The 17,817-nt window shown below is 42.5% G+C and overlaps 1 protein-coding gene across 10 annotated transcripts in view; it reads left to right on the top strand.

Annotated features, from left to right (window-relative positions):
• The window catches only part of LOC125451058 (CXXC-type zinc finger protein 4-like), a 189,635-nt gene that overhangs the window by 39,340 nt on the left and 132,478 nt on the right, over positions 1-17,817 (top strand). Inside the window, exon 2 of one of the 10 annotated variants that reach the window (XR_009443519.1) lies at positions 3,514-3,690. The exons of the other annotated variants lie outside the window; for them this stretch is intronic. The gene's annotated coding sequence lies outside the window, so the exon portion shown is untranslated. The remainder of the gene's footprint in view (positions 1-3,513; positions 3,691-17,817) is intronic. 10 annotated transcript variants of the gene reach the window in all.

The following is a 17,817-nucleotide window of genomic DNA, read 5'->3' as shown; positions in this document are numbered from 1 at the left end:
GCTGCAGAGAATAGTATATAACCCCCTTACTGTACTGTCTCCTCCTTTTTATTACATTCATTTTCACTTCCAGAACTTGAATGGCATCTGCAGACTGGTGCCATGACAAGTTTTCTCAACCATTCTTCAGTCTATACTCTCACCTGCAGATCTAACAAGTACCCTGCACTTACTGGGCAAAGTCAAGAGCTGAAGCTCCTTCCTTATTATGTGCTGGATCCCTGTTCCTGATTACATTGTTGTGGTCTTTGAAAAACAAGGATATCTAGGATGTCCGGGAGTGGAATGCCTCATCTCAGGACCAGATGTGGAGGAGGCGAAAGGGATTGGGTATAGGGGATGGCATTTAGGTGAATGAAGTTGAGGCCGACACCAAATAACAGTATCACTGTAAGAGAAAGAAAAGGAGAATTTGAAGCCCCTTTTTCCTATAATGCTTTCTACTTATGGTGAGTTACACCTTGATACATCACATTTTACCTCACCCTCTCCGCAGATCTGCTGAGTGCTTTTCTGTGTTTTCTGAGTTTCAGGCTTACTGCGTCCACAGTATTTTGGTTTCAGTATTGATCCTCTGCACCAAGTCCTGCAGAGAATGGTGTGTCTGCTGTCCTGTGTGTGTGGCACAGTCTCATAAGAATAGCCCTATCATCGATCCACTCAGCTGTGCTGTAATTCTCCTGTCAGCGAACCTAACTCAGGAAAGATGGTGAGCATTAGCATTTTGTCCTTCTAAGGTTCAAGCCCCAAAGTACCCAAGATAGAATCCCCACAGTGTGGAAGCAGGCCATTCGGCCCATCAAGTTCACATCAACTCCCCCCCCCCCACCCCCACTCTATCCCTGTAACCCAGCATTCCCCATGCATAACCTACCTAGCCTGCACATCCCTGAACACTGTGGGCAATTTAGCATGGGCCAATCCACCTAACCTGCACATCTTTGGGCTGTGGGAGGAAACCAGAGCACCCAGAGGAAACCCACACAAACACAGGGAGAATGTGCAAACTCCACATAGACAGTTGCCCCAGGCTGGAATCAAACCCGGGTTCACTGGCGCTGTGAGGCTGCCGAGCTAACCACTGAGCCACCGTGCCACTCTCCGTGAATACATATTCACCTGAATTTGAGTCATCAGATCATCAGACAAATGAAGAGTGAGATCAAGAAGTCAATGCGTTGTAAAACTTGCTGCTTTCTGAATCCTGAGGAGGACATTTCAAAATATGAGTAGAAATGCACCATTTGTTATTCTGAAGTGTTGTGCATTGTTTCAGAGCATGAGCGAAGCAGTTATCAGTTGTAGTACCCTTCGCTATATTTAGGTTCTTGCTGCAGTTGTTCTGTGAGCAATAGGGAATTTGGATGCAGCTCGGATTACATAGTGCAGGGACGAGAAAGCTGCATCTTGCAAAATGCCATCAGTGTATCAAGGGAGACAAAGCAGCTTGATAGATGGATTGGCAGATGGTAAGGTGGGCGGAAAATAAGGTGGATTCGGAACTGTGCAGCCTGCTTGCATATCCAGGTCCCCTGCCAAATTTCTGGCATTAAGCTTTAATTTCAAACATTTATTTCCTGAATAAATAAGCGCAAAGGAAAAAGTCTTTTTTTAAAAAAAGCCATACACATTAAATAAAAGGAATGATCACAGTTCCTTTGTGTAAAATTGTAGAGGTCTAGTGTTTTGATTTTCAGTATGATGGTATTAAATGTAAGGGCATTTTGGGACGAATGTGATGGAGAGTAGTAACATATACCTTTTCAGTGGAATTAACAAACTACAGAGAAACACACATAACAAATTGTGGAGCTGGATGAATACAGCAGGCCAAGCAGCATCTTAGGAGCACAAAAGCTGACGTTTCGGGCGTAGACCCTTCATCAGAAAAGGGGAATGGGGAGAGGGGAAGGCGGATTGAAGATGGATAGAGGAGAAGATAGGTGGGGAGGAGATAGGTCAGTCCAGGGAGGACGGACAGGTCAAGGGGATGGGATGAGGTTAGTAGGTAGGAAATGGAGGTGCGGCTTGAGGTGGGAGGAGGGCATAGGTGAGAGGAAGAACAGGTTAGGGAGGCGGGGGCGAACGGGGCTGGTTTTGGGATGCAGTGGGGGTGTGGAGATTTTGAAGACAGTGAAATCCACATTGATACCACTGGGCTGCAGGGTTCCCAAGCGTAATATGAGTTGCTGTTCCTGCAACCTATGGGTGGCGTCATTATGGCACTGCAGGAGGCCCAGGATGGACATGTCGTCTAAGGATTGGGAGGGGGAGTTGAAATGGTTCGCGACTGGGAGGTGCAGTTGTTTATTGTGAACCGAGCAGAGGTGTTCTACTTCCCCAATGTAGAGGAAGCCACACCGGGTACAATGGATACAGTATACCACATTGGCGGATGCGCAGGTAAACATATGCTTAATATGGAAAGTTATCTTGGGGCCTGGGATAAGGGTGAGGGAGGAGGTATGGGGGCAAGTATAGCACTTCCTGTGGTTGCAGGGGAAGGTGCCGGATGTGGTGGGTTTGGAGGGCAGTGTGGAGCGGACAAGGGAGTCATGGTACAGAGAAACACAGTTGTGTTTAAATGCTGGTTCCCTGTTGAAGAACGTAAGAGAATGGAAGTGACAAGCGTTTATTGCACTTTCAATGGCTTCTTCTTTGCTACAACAAAGAAGGGAGAGGCCAGTCAGACCGTTGGAGATTTAGAAAAGACACATTTAACACTTTGCCTTTAGCCTGGAACAAGGTTGGTTATTATGGAGATAACACGGTGTGGAGCTGGAGGAACCCAGCAGGCCAGGCAGCATCAGAGGAGCAGAAAAGCTGATGTTTCGGGTCAGCACCCTTGTTCAGAAATGGGAAAGGGGACAGGGAGCTCTGAAGTAAATAGAGAGGAGGGGTGGGACTGGAGAAGCTAGGTAGGATGGTGATAGCTGTGTGCAGGTAGGGAGTGGTGGGGATTGGTCAGTGAGGCAGGAGGAGCGGATAGGTGGGAGAGAAGATGGACTATCTCTGCGTGGTTATTATGGAGCACCAGCCAAATTTTGGTCAAGGCATCATCAGGCCTGATCGTAGGCTCTTTTACTCAGTGGATCTCACCATTCCTTCACTGTTTCCCCTCCTGTCCTCGTCTGTTTGTGTAAATCTGAATTTAAATGCAGGCCTTTGGAGGGGGTGGAAGGTCCACATAAGAAGGTGGATGTTCAGTCTTTTGGTGGAATGCATCACACACATTGGTTTGCACGATTGTCTGTGGGGAAATTCTGGGTCTGGCTGTTTCAGAGTGAGCTGAAAGAGTTTAATTTGTACATTAATGGCCTGAAAATTGCTACAGCTCGCGAGCACTGACCCCCGCTCCCAAATTGTGCTGCTCGAAGCTGCAAGTGTGCAATCCTGCAGTGTAACCCCTTTGTGCTCCTCCGATGCTGCTTGGTCTGCTGTGTTCATCCAGCTCTAAACCTTGTTATCGCAGATTCTCCAGCATCTGCAGTTCCTACTATCTCTGTTTGCTAGCCTGCAGAGTGTTTCCAGCCGTTTTACCTGGGAGGTGAAAAAGCAAGGAATTCACAGCTTTGGAAGATCATTTAATATTTGACCCAGTGCCAGGAAAATCTTTGAAGTCGAAATCAAGATTGACGCAGGAGAAATGTGCTTCTGTCATTGAAACTGACAGGAAATGATCAGCAATCGGTCTGTCTCATCTTTGTCTCGTTGTGTTTTTTTTATTACATCCTGTGGAATGCTGTGGACTGTTTTTCAATTTTAAATGCACTATGTGAATGCAAAGAATTATTATTGTGATAATGGCTCTTTGGAATTAGTTATGTTTCACAGCATTGAAAGACTTTCCAGTTAACTGCTGGATTAACTTGATTTTTTCCACAAAACAAAACTATTTCATAGGATGAGGGCATCGCTCCCTAGGTCAGCATTTATTGCCCATCCCTAACTGCCCAGAGGGCATATAGAGTCAACCACATTGCTGTGGGTCTGGAGTCACATGTATCCCAGACCAGATAAAGATTGCAGTTTCCTTCTCTAAAGGGCATTAGAGATCCAGATGGGTTTTTATGACAATTGACAATACTTTCAGACTTTTAATTCCAGATTTTTAGATTACTCTCACACCCTTTGTCTTGCAGACAGCATTTTCAACTTTATCACCCTGAGTGCATTAATTTGGGAAGGTGCATTCCTTTCCAATGGAAATTAATTTCTACTTTTATTTGCTTTGAGTGGGCAGGTGATTTAAATTAGAATAACTCTCACATTAAATTTTTTACACCTATACTTCCTGCAGATTTATCTGTTCTGAAATGAACTGCATTTTAAAGATTACACTGACCAATTTACAATTGGAGTTGTTTTTACAGCGCAGCCTGAGACTGTTAGCTGTGTCGTTCATTATGTATGGCAATGGTGTATGTGCCAGAGGCTTCCTAGCGTGCCTGGATTTCTTGGAACATCACCTTGCCTATTTAGGGGAGAGCCAGTTCTCTGCTAAAATTTGGATTTCCATTGTGGATAAACATATTCCTGGAGGTCTCATCACATGACCTCCTGCCATTAATCATTGTGCTAGGTAAACATCACGCAGCCTTGTACTGCCTGTTTCCAATTTTTTAAATAACTCTTAAACTATTCCAAGAAACACAGTTATGATTTAGCTCTTGGGTTGCTTGCAGTAGTATCCAGCAGATTCGTTACTCCAAGTTGTCAATGTAATCTTTTATGATTGACCATTCTGAATGCAATCTTTGGCAGAGCTGTGTCAACCATCAGATGCTTAAATGAATCTTATACAAAATCTGGAAATCCCAGCACAGAAGATTTTCATTTCGTCTATCACGCCTTTGCCAGCATTAACTCTTTCATTGGAATTCTATATACACAGGTTGACCATCCTTGTTCTGATAGTGTAACAATCGTACGCCAAGCCCTGTCAGTGTGCAGCATTAACTGGTGACTGGGTTTTTCACAAGTGAATTACAATGGCAGTAAAAACCCACCCATTCCTAGAGAAGGGAAAGAAAAGTCTGGGATGTTCACTGGCTGACTTGTCACTAATTCTGGGATACCAGGAGAGACAGATTTTTATTCTATCACATGAGCAAACGTTCTGGCAGTGACATACATGTGACCACCTGCCTTCAGTTAAGGAGTAGATTTGACATTCAGACCAGAACTTTAGTTACCTGCCAAAGAGAATGCTTTCCTTCTGCATTTTAGGGTGAATGATCTGAAGCCCCACCCACTTACAGAGTTATCAGAATATTAAAGGCCTTTTGCCTGGAACTTCTCCGGTACGTAATGAGGATTCAGATAATCTTCCTTCTGTGAAATACAATGATTATTGCATTTAGGTATTAAGGGTGTGTTTTTAACTTTTCACAGCATGCAGAATGCATCCTTTACTTTTATTAAACAATTGTACAATAGGCACAGACAACAAACAGAAACACACACTTACTCTCACACACACACTTGCACATTCCCACACTTACACATATGCATACACACACACAAAGTTATTGACAGGCTACTCCAATTCAGCTCTGCCAATTGCTTTAACGAGTCAAAGGTTTATGAGTTTGAACAAACCGTGATTGCTGTTTAACATTAGACACCCATCAACAGGCATTGCAGAAGTCAGAAGCAGTAAAGGCGCTGGAGAAATCTTTGAGAAACAGACACAGTGCGATGGGGTTCCAAACAATACTATGTTGAGTAGTAATTTCTCTAGACAGTATTGACTGCCACAATTTGTGCAGTGAGGAGGTGAATGAGATCTATATCATCAAATTTGTCTGGGCAGTATACATGCCTGGCTGTGGCCAAATTCTTGCTTTTGAGTCCTGGGTGGTGAGTTTAATCCCCACAGTGAATTCAGGCACCTCTAGCCTTCTGACAGTTCAGTGGCTAAAGGAGATCTGTGCTTTTGGAAACATTGCCTTTCAAATGAAAATTAATCCATGGTTAATTCTGTCAGCTCACGTAGATAGTAAACATCAACATCTAAAAATGAACCAAAATGTTATTCTACTCAAATATTGCCTACATAGTAATTCAAAATTGATTGACCCTGTATAAATACTTGCACAATTCCATGAGGGCACAACAAGATACAATACAAATGGAAGTTCTTTTCTTAAGTAACAAAGTGTGGAGCTGGATGAATGCAGCAGGCCAAGCAGCATCTGAAGAAGTTACCCTGCTCCCTCCCAAGCTTTTGTGCTCCTGAGACGCTGCTTGGCCTGCTGCGTTCATCCAGCTCCACACTTTGTCATCTCGGATTCCCATTATCTCTGATACTTCTTTTCTTAAGTGTATTTTTTATGTTGGTATGGACTAAATGTTTAAGAATTTGCTTGAGAGTATCAGAAATTCTCCTTTCTAATAAAAAAAAGTTATTTGTACCAGCACAGAAACTGACTTTGTTTCATATTCAGAAACAAAAGCAGAAATTGCTGGAAAAGGTCAGCAGTTCCGGCAGCATCTGTGGAGAGAAAATCAGAGGTAATGGTTTGGCTCGAGTAACCCTGTTTCTAATTTACAGCATCCAAAATTCTGTCTGTTTTTTGTTTCATACCCATTGCTTATCCAACGTATAGCAGCGTTTTATGAAATTACTGAACTATTGGTTCTTTGTCAGCTCGTGAGTGTGTTACTTGCTAATAAATGCCTCATCCTGTGTCAGCTCTGAATAATCACACAGTTCCATTGTGCTTTCCAGCTTCACCTCTGCCTATTCTTTTCCCGAGCCTTCATGTCTTTACCCACCTCCTCATTTTTTTTCGACGTTTTTAATTCTTCAAGATTCCCACTCTCCTCTAATTCACGTGGATTCTGATTTTAATCTTTTTTTGCCTTTGGGGACCGTGCCTTCAGTTGTTGAGAACCAAAATTCTGAAAATCCCTTCTTTAGATTTCAACCTCTTTACCGCTCGTTCTTCCTTTCAAGATACTTTTCAAGACCAATGCCTCGTGTGCCTGAATGCCTGGTTGCATACAAAGTCACAGTTCTCCAATCTGTAGTCCATTGGCAGGGTGGGGAGGGGGGTTGCTGCTGCAGGCCAGCCAAGTTCAGTTTTGTCTGATGTGTCATCCCCACCTCCAAGAATATTCATCAAATGGAAATGGAAGGAGCTTGTGAAGAGATAACCAGGAAGCTTTTCAGAAAACTGTGGGGCTCCACAGTAGAATTGTGTTTCATCAAAGGCTGGCAGCTTCAGGATCCTTAAAACTGCTTGATCGCCATGGACAGCTGGGTGTCCATAGAGTAGCTGCACTCCTGCAGCCCCTGGCCAGTGAGGGTCCTTGGCTCCCACATGTTGCTCCTGTTCCTCCCACTGCATGTGGATGAAGACCCTGACTGCCAACACCGCTGAGCACGTGCCTGCTCTCCAGCGGAACTCTGAGTGCTGCAAGATAAAATGGAGAGAGAGAGGGCACACAGCCACTGGTTGGAAGTGGTGTGAGGACTGACAGTGGAGTTACTGTGAGAAGTGCAGTGGAATGACAAGTGGTTATTCCTTGGTTGTGAGACCTGTATATTTGTGCGTCCTCGCAGAAGCAGTCTGGCCTTCTCCTGCAAAGGCCAAGATCCTCTCTGTTATAGGAGTTTAACGCAAGGCAAGCCCTCCACCCATTCATCTGAGCCTTTTCTGCCCTTTGGAGGGCTGCCTTCTACTTTAATGGGAGAACCAGAGAGATTGAGTGAGATGAAAGTGTGTAACCTGGCTGTTTGCGCTGGTACAGATGGGGAAAGATGGTGAGTTGTACAGAGGGAGTAAGCAGGCAGCAGAGAGGCTATACAGGCTAAGTGGGGTCAAGGGTGCAGTGACACTAAAAGAGGGAAGATGTTGCATTCAGTAGAGAGAGTGGTAGAGCATGAGTCTTTGTGCCAGGTATGACTCTAACCAGTAGAGAGTTTTCCCTCGATTATCATTGAGTCCTGATGCCACACTTGGTCAAATGCCAGTTTGATGTCCAGGGCAGTCTGAGGTTTAGCTCCTTTGCCCATATTTGACTCGAGGCTGTAAAGAGGTCAGAAGTTGAATGGGCCTGGCAGAACTCAAACTGAGCAGGTTATTGCTGAATGAACTCGCCTGGTCTCAGCTTCCCAGGGCCACAATTGCCCAAAGGTAGGTATCTGCCTTATTTGCATTAGCAGCTCCTAAGCCAGGTTGAGCAGTAATACTGTGCTGGTACGTTATAAACCAGACAAGACCCTCTGAAAATATTTGTAAGAAGCTAGCCTAGACCCTAACTTTTTTTTAAGGCAAATGTAAGGTACTGTGTTCTAGACGCAATGCGACTGGTCAAGTTACTCAACATTACGCAAAATACAATTTATGTAAACACTCCTGTTAAAATGCAACCAATGAAAGAGGAATTTAGAATAACAACTCTATTGGAAATCTTAAAGAATAATAGATACAGTAACTATTATTAATTAATTGTTCCAGTGTAGTCATCTCATAAATACATCCCTTGGTAAAAAAGGCAAATAAAAAAAAGACAGAATTTACCTCACATGCAATCTAGCAGCCTTGGAAGAGAACCCCCAGCTTTTCGCTACAATCAAGAGAGGGAAAAAATACCTTCCACTTTTTCAAGCCCACAGGAGCAACTCCTTAATCTTAAACCTAAAAACCAACAAAAAAAAATGGAGAGGCAACCACATCCATCCAGGATTCTTTTAGTATTCCAACTTTAAAACAAAAACCCAAGGCCTCACAAGCTGTTTACTCTAATGGCTCTGGTAGATTGTCCCTAACCTCTGACTTAAAACCTCTCTTCAAAACAAACAGGACAAAATACACCTCCTAAAGCTGCAGCATCATCACATGTCGACCAGGTCAAGTGAAATGGTGTTGTATTTTGTTTGCAGTGGGCCCGACTGGTAGCTGCTAGTTCCCATAGAAACTCACTCTCATCTTGATCTGGGCTACGGTATTCTGCAGATGGTACCAGTAAGTCAGTATACAGTCAAGAATGATGTTGAGGTATTTTGGCATTGGGTAAAGATGAGCGTTGGGCGGCTGTGGAGGGTCACAGAAATGAAGACAAAGTTTATTTCTGGTCTTTGAGTATAATTGGAAAGTTGACACAATTCTCTTATCAGCGTTCGGTTGAAATCTGCATTTTTTGAAGTAGGCTTGTGGAAATAAATCATCCTGAATAGTTCCAAAATATTATGAAGTTCTTAAACCTTAAAACCAGGGCCAACTCATTAGCTTATATCAGAGCCATGACTTTATGAGAGGGAGAATGCTGGTATAAATGTTGAAGTGAGCCACTCGGAGGACTGATCCCTGTGAGAGCTGTTGTCAGCTATGAGTGACCAGCTGATTTGAGCTCTGAGGTACATATAGAACTGGTTGCTGATCACAGAGTTGCTTAGTTGTCAGGCTTTCACACAGCAGATGACTTTTGATAGTGTTAGCAGCATAGATCTATTCCACATTGTGCCATAATTGACTGTCTTGCTGCTTTAGTCCTTCTGCAGCAATTTGCTGTGCCTGGTAGAGGAAAAGCCAGTGTTACTTGTTACATTAATTTATTGTAAATGTTACGTTTCTGCACATACCATGATTATTACATGTCAGGCCACAATTTGGAGGACATTAAATAGCCAACTAATGGTTTGCTGTCAAAATAGTAGCTAATAATTGTTAGTTTTGAATAAATGTTATGGGAGCTTCAGACTAGAGACAAAAACTCATTTAAACTCAAAAGTCCAAATGTTGCTGTCCAAATTGTCACATCGCAGAACCTACATCTTGCCAACTGCTTCATAATTGAGATTCATGGAGTAGCAAAAGTTGTTGCAGTCATCCTGTATATCCAAACAGAACTCAACAAACAGTTTACTTGTACCATTCACTCTATGTATCTTTTTAATGATGTGTTGAGTGTTCCTTCATGCATATCAATTACACTGCCTCTGGTAATTAACTATATGGGAAGTAATAAACAGACCTGGGCAGGGGAGAATAGTAAGTACAAATCTGAGAGTAAAGCAACAGATGAAGTTAGAGGTTACAAAAGTAACAAAAAAACTAAAGATGCTATCTAAATGCAGGTAGCACTCAAAACAGATAGCCCAAATCGAAATAAATAAGTATAAAACTGTTTGGTTAGAGATAACAAAGACAAGAAGATACTTAGGGGACAAAGACAGAAATAGCTAGAGAAACTCAGGAGGTCTGGCCACATTTGTGGAGAAGAAGCAGAGTCAGCATTTTGGGTCCAGTGACCCTTCCTCAGAACTCCAGAGTCCTGACACTTGTGGGAATGATGTACAGGCCTCTTAACAGTAACTCCATAGTAGGATGGGGCACCAGGGAAGGAATAATAGAAATTTGTTAAAATGGTACAGCAGTAATCATTGTGGGGAGGAATGCTAATCTTCTTATAGACTGGAAAAAGATCTGATGAGCAAACATAACATAGTTGCGGAGTTCACGGAATGTTTTCCGAATACTTTCTGGGAACGACAGCCGACTAGAGAGCAAGCTATACTTGACCTGGTATTGTGTAATAATACAGGATTAGTTAAGATCTTGTGAAACTGCCTTGAGCTAGCAGTGATATAGTATGATTTGAAATTCTGAGGGAAGCAAACAGTGAGTCTAAGACTAGAATTTTAAATTTAAAAGAGTGCTGTTATGATTGCTGAATGCTAATGTGAACTGGCAAATAAGGTTAAAGGATAGACCAACAAAAAACCCATGGCAAACATTTAAGGGGATATTTCAGATTACATAGATTTGATACATACAGTGAGTGAGAAAAAGATTCCAAGGGAAGGACTCACCATCTGTGGTTAATTTTAAGTTAAAAATTGTATTAAATCATAGAATCCCTACAGTATGGAAAGAGGTCCTTCAGCCCAACAAGTCCACATCGAATCTCAGTGCATCCCACACAGACCTATCCCCCTATAATCCACCTAGGCTACACATCCCTGAACACTGTGGGCAATTTAGCAGGGTCAATCCGCCTAACCTGCACATCTTTGGACTGTGGGAGCAAACTGGAGCCCCTGGAGGAAACCCCACGCAGACACGAGGAGAATGTGCCAACTCCACACAGACAGACAGCCGAGGCTGGAATCGAACCCGGGTCCCTGGTGCTGTGAGGCTGCAGTGTTAACCACTGTAGCATTTCATTATGCAAAGGTGGGTGACAGTTTGGAAGATTGGACATAGTTTATACACCAGCAAAAAATGATGAAAAATTTAATATGGATGGGAACAGACAAGAAGAGTTTTTATAGATATTTTTAGAGGTAAGGAATTAATGAAGTGAAAATCCTATACAAAATGAGTTTGGGAAATTAATAATGGAAAATATGGAATGGTAAATGAATAGGACAGGTATTTTACATGGGTCTTCACTCCAGAGGATAGAAGTGACGTACCAGAAATAACTGTAATTCAGGAAACAGAAGGGCGGAAGAAACTCAAAATAATGATCTAGCAGCAACTCGTATGTTAAAGACAATGCCATAGGCAACACCATCTCTGGTATGTCCTGTCTGAGTGGCAGGGCAAATCTACCAGAGATGTTGGCACACTGGTATAGCATCAGGAAGGTGCCCTTACCATTGAGCCCAGACTCCAGCAATTTCCATGGCAACAGGTCAAACAGGCAAGGAAGTCTCCTGCCAATTGCCACATAACCCAAACCCCCAGGTTGATAATTGGAAGAACTGTATCATTTCTCAATGAGACCCTGACCTTTTTCATTTTAAATGTGTAACCTGTGGTGGCCAGGCAGCAGGAAGTGAGAAGATCAATGGAAAATATATAGTTTCAGAGCCTCATTAAGAAGTGCTCTGAATCCTTATAACTTTTCTCCTAAATTTGTAATCTGACCAACAGGCAGAAAGATTCTGAGCATTTCCCACACAAACTCGGATATTTTAATTCCCCTTTCGTTTTCAATATTGTCAGCTGCAAGGCCATGTGACTGTCACCTTGCAAATCGCAAAGCTCCATTTGACTCAGATGTTGCAGATTTTATTGTATCTCTAACCCTGGGACTGCATCGAGCACCAGTCGTTGGTGAAGCAGATGTAGGGAGGTGGCAGAAAAGAAATAGGTAAGATCTGGCAAATAAATGCCCATTTAAGACATGGATAAGACTTATTTTTCTTGGAGAAGGCTGTGAGTATACAGAACAGTCTTTCTCAATAGGCAGTGAGCGCAGAATGTTTGAATACGTTTAAGGCAGAGGTAGATAGGATTTTGATAAACATGTTTGTGAAAGGTTATTGAAGGTAGGTGGTTATGTGGAATAATCAGATCAGTAGTCATGGTTTGGGTGGCCTAGTCCTATTTAATATGTTTTTATGTTAGAGGGCCATGTATTACTCAAATTCTTCTAAATTTGTTTTAAAACTTGGCAGATGAGGTTACTGGTGAAAATTAATTTTCGGAATGGTCCTTAAAACTGGATGCTGTGGAAGGTGTCTACATACAATTTGTACATAACATTTATTGCCTGTGTCCTTACCAAACAGACTGATTTGAGGTGATATTAGTTGAGTTGGCAGCATTGATCAGCCGGAGTGTGATATTATGGAGCAAATACGTTGCTGATCTTGACTTGATTCCATTAGGGAATTGGCATGATCGATTTGCACCTCAAAACAGTATTGTAGAAGATGAAATCTGAAAATAGCCATGTGGACAAATTGCTGTTGGCTCAGGCCTTCTTTACAACAATATCATAGAAAAAACTGTTTAATATTAAGCTCACATAGCGGCGTATTCATTCTCAGCTTTGGATTTAGTTATTCTTTAATTGTATAGGACCTCACCAACATGTTTGTAGTTTGTCTAACTCATTGGTAATCCTGGTTTTGTTTCCTCATTAACTCTTCTAAACTGCTTAGTCTCAGATCTATAATCCATGATTATTTATACTAGTCACTCTGCTCTAACATTGCATGAGGTAGAATATAGCTATTGTTTTTCTCCGCTGTTTTTTCTTCCTTGATGATTTTCTGCATCTTCTTTGTTTTATTTATCTCTCTCTCTTTCCTTGGGTGTTCCTTTCTCACTTAATATAAAACAAAGGGCCCAGTTATAAAGGGGTTGCTGGAGCAGTGGGGTAGTAGGAACTGTAGATGCTGGGGTCAGAGAGAACGCGGTGTCGAGCTGAAGGAGCACAGCAGGCCAGGCAGTATCAGAGGGGCAGGAAAGTTGACGTTTTGGGTTGGGACCCTTCTTCAGAAAAAAGGGTCCCGACCTGAAATGTCAACTTTCCTACTTCTCTGCTGCTGCCTGGCCTGCTGTGTTCCTCCAGCTCCACACTGTGTTATTTGCTAGAACAGAGGGGCCTGGACATATACATGCACACATTGTTGAATGTGGCAGCACAGGCCACATACAAGTGTGTGAATTAGTAACAGTTATAGGCCATGTGGCACCTCAAGTTTATAATAGGGTCACTGCTGATCTGTTTGTGTTCTTAAGTCCACAATTCTAGTTGATCACAATATTTTGATTCCCTTGTCTAACAAGAATCTATCTATGTCCACCTTAAAAATAATCAATCAGCTCACCATCACTGCTTCCAAGGCATTTTCCAAAGTTGTGCAACTTCCATCATCTCTGTTCTGAAAGGGCGGCCCCTACTTTTTAAACAACATTCCCTAGTTTTGGATTCACCCACAAGAATGATCATCCTTTCCATATTCATCTTGTCACAAACATTATAAACTTCAATCAAATCACCTTTCACTCTTCAGAACTCTAGTGAAAACAAGTCCAGCCTGTCAAATCCAGCCTTGTTGGAAACTTGCTTATTCCACATGTCTATCCAACAAACCTCCTCTGAATCACCTATAATGTATTTATGCCCAGCTTCAAATAAGGAGAGCAAAATTGCACACTGTATTCAAGATGTGGTCTCACCAATGCCCTGAATAATTGAAGTATAGCATCCTTACTTTTGTGTTCAATTCCTGTTGCAATCTAACAATCAGTTAGCTTCCTGATTTACTGCTATTCCTGCAAACTGAACTTGTACAACGTATGCATAAGAACACCTGAATACCTCAGAATTCTGGAGTTTTCTGCATTTAAATATTACTCTGCTTTTCTTATTCTTCCCGCCAAAGTGGAAAACTTCACTGTTTCCCACATTATACTCTATCCAGTAGATTTTTGTCCGAATCTAACCTCTCTGTATTGTCGGCATCGTTGGTGTATCATCTCCATCAGATCCTGTTATTCCGATTCCTTGTATTCTGCCAGCCAGTCAATCCTTTATCCACACGAGTATTATCCACCACACCATGAACTCCTACTTTCCACAGTAATCATTGAGGATCCTTGTCAAATGTCTTCTGGAAATCCAAGTATAGCATGTTTACAGACAAACCCCTCCCACCCATTTATCTACAGAGCATGTTATTCATTCAAAGAATTCCAAGAAAAATTGGTGAAACAGGATTTCTGTTTCTCAAAACCATGCTGACTCTGCCCTATTACCTTGAGTTCTGCCAAGAATGCAATTATAACCTCCTTAATAATCATAGAACACAGAACATAGAACAGTACAGGCCCTTCGGCCCACGATGTGCTGAACTTTTACCCTAAACGTAAGGTCTATCAATCATCCACTCCTACCTTATACTATCATCCATATGCCTATCTAATAGCCGCTTAAATGCCCCTAATGAGACTGACTCCATTACCGTCTCCGGCAATGCATTCCACGCCACGACCACACTCTGAATAAAGAACCTACCTCTGACATCTCCCTGATATCTACCTCCTTTCACTTTAAAATTATGCCTCCTCAAAATAGCTACCCCCAACCTAGGAAAAAGCCTCTGCTGTCCACTCAATCTATACCCCTGATCATTTTGTACACCTCTAACAAGTCACCTCTCATCCTTTGTTACTCTAAAGAGAAAAGCCCTAGCTCTCTCAACCTTTCCTCATAAGACCTTCCCTCCATTCCAGACAATATTCTTGTAAATCTCCTCTGCACCTTTCCGAATGCTTCCAAATATTTCCTGTAATGAGGCAACCAGAACTGGACACAATACTCCAGATGTGGCCGAACCAGGCTTTTATATAACTGGAACATAACTTCACGGCTCTTGAACTCAATCCCTCTATTAATGAAAGTAACACACCATATGCCTTCTTGATAACTCTATCCACCTGGGTGGCAGCTTTCAGGGAACTGTGGACATGAACCCCAAGATGCCTCTGCTCCTCCACACTGCCAAGAATCTCTCCGTTAACCCTGTATTCTGCTTTCAAATTTGTCCATCCAAAATGAATCACCTCACACTTTTCAGGGTTAAATTCCATCTGCCACTTCTCAGCCCAGCTCTACATCCTATCGATGTCCCTTTGTAACCTAGAACAGCCCTGCACACTGTTCACAACATGACCCACCTTTGTATCGTCCATGAACTTACTAATCCACCCTACTACTCCTACATCCAAATCATTTACAAAAATCACAAATAGAAGAGGACCCAGGACAGATCCTTGTGGTATACCACTTGTAACTGAGCACCATGTTGAACATTTTCCATCCGCTACCACCCTTTGTCTTCTAAGGGTCAGCCAACTTTAATCCAATCTGCCACATTTCCCCCTATCCTATGCCTCCTTACCTTCTGCATGAGCCTACCATGGGTAACCTTATCAAACGCCTCACTTAAATCCGTGTATAGCACATCCACTGCACTACCTTCATCCATGTGTTTGGTCACCTCTTCAGAGAATTCAATAAGGTTTGTGAGGCATGATCTACCCCTCACAAATCCATGCTGACTGTCACAAATCAAACTATATCTATCCAAGTGATCATAAATTCTATCTCTCACAGTCCTTTCCAATAATTTGTCCACCACTGACGTAACACTAACTGGCCTGTAATTTCCTGGGTTATCCCTATTCCCTTTTCTGAACAAGGGAATGATGTTTGCCTCTCTCCAATCTTGTGGCACTATACTGTGGTCAGTGATCCTTTTCCTATCTGCCATGGTTTTCTCATGCCCCCACATAGCTCTCCAAAGCCCTCCCTTCAGTTCCTTCCTGGATAACTTGTATCCCTCTAGAGCTTTTTCTGTTCCTTGTTTCCTAAACCGATATAAGCATCCTTCTTCCTCTTAACTAGTTGTTTAACCTCCCTTGAGAACCAATGCTCCCGCACCCGACCACAACTTCCCTGCCTGCTAGGGACAAACATATTGAACACAAGCAGTGTGCATTCCTTAAACAATGTCCACATTTCAATAGTGCTCTTCCCTGACAGCATCTGTTCCCATTTTATGTTACTCAGTTCTTGCCTAACAGAATTGTAATTACCCTTCCCCCAATAATAAACCTCACCCTGCTGTATGTACCTATCCTTTTTCATGACTATTGTAAAAGTAACAGAGTTATGATTGCTACCACCAAAATGCTCTCCTACCATCAGGTCCAACACTTGGCCCGGCTCATTGCTAAGCAGCAAAACCAAAGTGGCCTCTCCTCATGTTAGTCTATCTACATACTGTGTCAGGAATCCTTCCTGAACAGACTGAATAAAATCCACTCCATCCAAGCTATTACAACTAAAATGTTTCCAATCAGTATTTGGAATGTTGAAGTCATCCCTGACTACAACCCTGTGACATCTGCACTTTTCCAATATCTGCCTCCCAATCTGCTCCTCCACTTCTCTGCAACTATCCGGAGGTCTGTTTAATAAAAAGCCCAATGATGTGACTGCTCCTATCTTGTTCTGGACCTCAACCCAAACTGCCTCTGTAGACATATCATTCTCAAACTGCCTTTCAATAGCTTCTATGCTAGCCCCGACTAGCAATGCCACTCCCTCGCCTCCTTGTCCACTCTCCTTATTTCTTTAAAAGTATCTAAATCCTGGAACTTCCAACAACCATTTGTGTCCCTGAGTTACCCAAGTCTCTGTAATGGTAATTCAACCATTTCTCTATGACATGTATCAAGCTAACTGGCCTGTAATATACTTTTTTCTGTTTTCCTCCCTTTCCCAATAGAAGGATTATATTTGCAATTTTCCAGTCTAACAGAACAATTCCATGGAATATTAAGACCAGTGCATTTACTGCCTCATTAGCCACTTCTTTTCAGAACCCTAGATGAAGACCGTCCAGAGCTCTATAACAGTTGTTTATCACCATATCCATTAATGATTATAAATGCACTAAATTCCTCTATTCCTGCAGTATTCTCATTTACAAGTTATTACCGGATCCCCCATTGTGATGACTGAAGCATAATATTTATTCATTATATCTACCATTTTTTAAAATCTAATATTAGATTTTTGGAATAGTGCGTACAATTCTGACCTCCCTGCTATAGGAAATTATGTTGTGAAACTTGAAAAGGGTGCAGAAAAGATTTACAAGGATGTTGCCAGGGTTGAAGGGTTTGAGCTATAGGGAGAGGCTGAATAAGCTGAGGCTATTTTCCCTGGAGCACTGGATGCTGAGGGGTGACCCTGTAGAGGTTTATAAAATCATGAGGGGCATGGATAGGGTGACTGGCCAAAATCTATTCCTCAGGGGAGGTGAGTCCAAAACTAGAGGGGCATAGGTTTAAGATGAGAGGGGTAAGTTCTAAAAGGGACCTAAGGGGCAACATTTTTCACACAGAGGGTGGTGTGTTTATGGAATGAGCTGTCAGAGGAAGTGGTGGAGGCTGGTACAGATACAACATTTAAAAGGCATCTGGATGGGTACATGCGTGAGCGGGAGTTTGGAGGGTGTAGGCCAGGTGCTGGCAGATTGAACTGTGTTGTTTT

This window comes from Stegostoma tigrinum, chromosome 3 (genome assembly GCF_030684315.1).
Source record: "Stegostoma tigrinum isolate sSteTig4 chromosome 3, sSteTig4.hap1, whole genome shotgun sequence".
NCBI classification, from domain to species: Eukaryota; Metazoa; Chordata; class Chondrichthyes; order Orectolobiformes; family Stegostomatidae; genus Stegostoma; species Stegostoma tigrinum.
Note: the sequence above shows the minus strand (reverse complement) of the source record. Positions and strands in the feature narration are given on the sequence as shown.